This window comes from Phyllostomus hastatus, unplaced genomic scaffold, assembly GCF_019186645.2.
Source record: "Phyllostomus hastatus isolate PE091 unplaced genomic scaffold, TTU_PhHast_1.1 phas_contig_495, whole genome shotgun sequence".
Taxonomy (NCBI): Eukaryota; Metazoa; Chordata; class Mammalia; order Chiroptera; family Phyllostomidae; genus Phyllostomus; species Phyllostomus hastatus.
In genome coordinates this window covers 2,173,897-2,178,712 of record NW_025333895.1, presented here as the reverse complement: position 1 = coordinate 2,178,712, position 4,816 = coordinate 2,173,897, and positions in this window count along the sequence as shown.

Below are 4,816 nucleotides of genomic sequence, written 5' to 3'. Positions count from 1 at the left end.
GAAGAGCGAGACAGCCAACCGCTCGCCTCCTCCGCGCACTCACGGTCCGGCTAGCAGGTCCGGCCTCCAGGGATCGCCGTTAAAGAGGCCGGGGAGGGGTTCTGGCATCTGGAGTGCATTTTCGGGGAACCAATAGGCCGGGCGTTCTCGGGGTCCTACCTACCCGCGGAGTCGATAAACCAGGGCTACCAGGAAAGGATTCGCCAGAGAAATGCTGGGGGTTGGGCGTCTACTAGCGTGACCCAATTCTGGGTTATCCAAAAGGGGCTAGGATATTTTCAGTTCCAGCGGCTGTTAGAATGGTTTCTGGAAGGGAAAAATCTCCCTGTTCAGTCTTTAGACCAATTCAAGCTTTGGCGCCTTAAACGGCTGACTCATTCCAGAATTAGGGCGTTTAACTGTGGCAGGCACTATGGTGAACCAGACAAACAAGGGTCCTGGCCTCCTGGAGTTCACAGTCGAACTAGAGAGAGAGAGAGATTGAGATTAAAAAGGAAAAATAACTAGGCACCTTTGTAAAAAGTGCAAGAAATAAAAAGGTCATCAGTGAGAGTATCTATTCTTGGGGAAGTTACTTTGCTTTCGGCCTCACCTGCCACCGCTGTAAAATGGAGTTAAGATTTGCCACAAGATTATGATGGGGAATACATGAGCTAATGTATCTAAAGTGCTCAGTGCCCAGCTGCTGGTGCAGAGCTGGTCCTCTGTAAAGTGTGATGCTATTCCTAGCTATGAACGAACTCAGTCCTGAATGGGAAGTGTTCATGTGCATCATTCCTGGTCTCCATAGGTTCTCTGTAGCTTTCCTCAAAATGAAGGCGTGGCTCACCTATGTCTATGTTTTAGAGAACCCCACAATCGCTTAGGAAGGCTGAGGCCAGTAACCTAGGAAATACGGGAAACAACTAAGGGAGGAAATGGGAGCTCCGGAAGTGCAGAAGTATGGTAGCATAGTGGGAACAAGAAGGACACACTTGCGTTCAAATACAGGCTCTAACCCTAACCATCTAACTTTGACATTTGGCAAGTCCATTACCCTCTCCCAGTCCTGGTTTCCTCATCTCTACCATGGGAATAGTAATATCTACCTCTCAGACGGAGCATTTGAGAGGATTGGATAATACAGGCGAAAAAACAACTTGGTAATGGTTTTGGCTACTTGAAACCATAATGAAAACTTATTCCTGAAATGGAATCTGAGGTTTGCAGCTCTCCTCACTGTTCAAATATCCTATTTCAAACACCTGGAGTCTTTGTGAATTTCTGTATTAATGAAAAAATATCCATTGAATGTCTGCCAAAGAGTTGTTCAGAAGTATTCAGTTATTCTGCTCTCCTTCAGCAAGAAAAACCAAGGCTAAGTTGGCTCTGTTGTCTGTCTATGTGCATCGCGATGGAGATTTGTGCTCAGAGCTGCAGAAAGGTGTGACATCCCGTGTCTTTTGACTAGATCCATTTCATGGTGCCGTGCCAGAGTTGTGCATAAACAAAAATTAGAAGAGGTTTGTGGGTAAAAGAGCAACCAGTTTTCATTGTGAAACTTAGGCTTTTAGACTAGAAATCACATTTCAGAAGGTGCTGGAAGGAACTTTTGAGGTCTATTTTTATAAGGGAAATCAAAGCCTAGAGAAATTAAAATGACTAACTCACATAAATGGCAGAACCAGTAGTCTGTATCTTCTGCTTTGTGCAAGGCAGACTAATAACATATTGCAGTCAGGAAGCTCTGCACACTGTCTCTGTAACAGATCCCCCAACGTGTCTATCAACACTTCTAAGAGCTCTCCCAATACTCAGGGATGCTTCTCTTTCTCAGCTCTGGATGTCAGCACTGAGATTTATCGAATGAGGTGGGTCTTCAGGATGAAGCTTCTTCCTGCCAGCCAGTTTGGTCATGTGAGGACTGCCACCTATTTTCACTGGGATGTGTTACTATCTGCTTTCATTACCTACCTGTTCACTGACTTACCAGCAAGGAAAGTAATGATGCTCATGACAACTTCCTTTCAAGCACTTTATTTGTCCTCCTCAATTCTGAGAAAGTATTTTGAGAAGGATTCATTCCCAGTTACTGAGGTTCAGGGATGAAAAGTGAATTGCCAGCTTTCCAAAGAGGACTGTAATTTTTAAAAATGTCAAACAACAGTCACGTCTTTTCTTCACTTGGATTTTTTTCTTCCAAGAAATCCAGAGCACATTCTCCTTATACTTTTTTCCCCCTAAAGTCTTCAATGTTACCTCTTCAGAAAGGCCTTGCTTGGCCCACCCAAAACTGAGAGCTAACGCTCACATTGCACTCTGTACATGACATTGTTTTAAGCCCTTTCCATATATTAAGTCTATTCAAACTCAGTACAAGCCTACAAAGTAAACATTATTCCTATCTCCGTATGAGTTAGGCACTGTTATTACAGCCTTCATATTGGAGCTAATACACTGCTGCACAGAAAGGAAAAATAACTTTGCCAATGTCACAAGGTTAGTAATGGATTTGAACCCTGGCTCTCTGGTGCTAGAGTCTGCATGCTTTACCTCCACTACATTGCCAACCTGAAGAAGGCCTCTTCTACTCCATTTTTTAACTCACAGTACCACTTTCTCATTTTAATGCTAATCATTTTAATGCTTTCTCATTTAGATGCTAAATAATTGCATCTAATTATTTTCTCATTTATATGTTTATTGTCACCCCTATCATACTGTAAGCCCCATGAGGGCAGGGGTCATATTGGTCTCATTCACATTACAGGTACTATGTTACTATTTGTTGAATGAATTAAGAAATGTATGCTTGTGGACATCATTCATTCTACAACAAACTTTTATTTATCTTTTATTTTTTTAAAGATTTTATTTATTTTCAGAGAGAGGGCAAGGGAGGGAGAAAGCGAGGGAGAGAAATATCAATCAGTTGCCTCTCATATGCCCCCAACTGGAGACCCAGCCTGCAACCCAGGCATGTGCCCTCACCAGGAATTGAACCCACGACCCTTTGGTTTACAGGCTGGCGCTCAATCCATTGAGCCACACGAGCCAGGGCTCATTCTACAACAAACTTTTACAAATTATTTTTTCTTTGAAATAATTTCATACTTACAGAATAGTTGCAAGAATAATATAAAGAACTTTACCCAGAGACATCATTAAATTTTTGCCAAATGCCCCTGAAATACACTTTAGAGCAAGAAGATCCAGTCCAAAGCCACTTGAACAACAAATGTTTATTGAGAATCTGTTACCAGTGGATTATATGACAGTATCCTAACTGGTGTCTCAGCTGCAAACATTATCTCTTAGTCTCATACAGCACCCTCTTCTTCTAAAATAAGTTCAATCGTATTACTCCTTTGCTTGAAATACTGCAATATTTCCCTGTTACATTAAAAGTAAAAATCAGGGGAAAAAGAAAACATTCTTTTCTCTCCTCTCCTATTCCTCTCACCTTGCTCTAACCACACTAATCTTGCCATTTCCAAGATTCTACATATGCTTCCATCTTAAGGCTTCTGCATCAGCTCCTCCTTATAACTCTCCTTTAGTACATGCATGCCCCCACCTGTTTGTTGGTCCTTTAAAATGCATCACCCCATCTCCCTTATCCTGTTGGAGTTCCTTACCTCCAGCGCTAATGCAAAGCCCACTTCACCCATGGGGTTAATAATGCTACGAAAAGATGCTTGGTTAGTTTTCCATGAACTGGGTACCAATGTTGGTGGTATCTTTGTTTCCTAAAAAAAAAACACACACACACACAAAAAAACACCTAACAGAAAGAAGCCACAAAAGACTCAGATGAGCATGAAAGCTACATCCCTACTAATATTGGCTTTGTCCTCATTTTAATTAAATCATCCCATGAAGAATGTGAAAATGCACAGGAATGACTTTCCTATCACATAGCACATATAATTTATGTATAAGTAAATAACAAGTTACATTCCCAACAGCTCCTTGACTTTCAATATACTGTACAGTTATTTATTGTTTATGTTCTGTCTCTTCTACTATAAGGTAACTATTGGTTGAGGACAGGGATCTTTGTCTATTTTGTTTGCTGAATACCCCAGGTGCCTACAACTGTGCCTGGCACATAGTTAGTGTTCAGTAAAAGCTGTTGAATGAACCAAATGTTGAGGGTATGCTAAGTGCCATGCCAGGTCCTGTTCTTGGTGCTGAAGATACAACAACAACAAAAAAAATCCCTGACCTGATGAGACACATGGTGTACTTAAACCAGCTAGACCTGTGTTCCAATCTAGCCTCCTTCCACCTATTTCCTTTGAGATTTGGGGCAAGTTACTTAACCCCTCTAAGTGTTGCTTTTCTCTGAGTCGTTAAGAGAATTAAACAGAAAAACAGCGTTCATATAGCACTTAGCATAATAATGCTTTACTGTTTGTTTCCCTTCCTTAAAGCCTCCAAGACTGGTTGCCTGACATCTCTGCCACAGATTTAGGCAAGGTTTTCAAAAGGCCTAAGAAAGGTGCAAACCAGGCTTATCTAATTTTTAACTGAAGGTGTTGGGGGTGACAATGCTTAAATGAGTCGAAGTAAGAAGCCAGGGAATAGCTACGGTCACCTACTTCGCCGTTTTGATCAGAATAGCACTGCTGGGTCCCTAGAGGTGCAAGTCTGGTGGAAGGAAGCTGGAGGCAAAGAGGAGTACCTGGCCACTACTCAAAACTATAAATCCCAGCCCTCCCCGCGGCAAACAACTACGGGTCCCAGCAGGACCGAAGGGTACCCCTCGGGGCCTGCAGCCCGAGTTCGGCGCGGGGAAGGTGAGGGGCGTGCCGAGGCGGCGGGGAGACTCGGG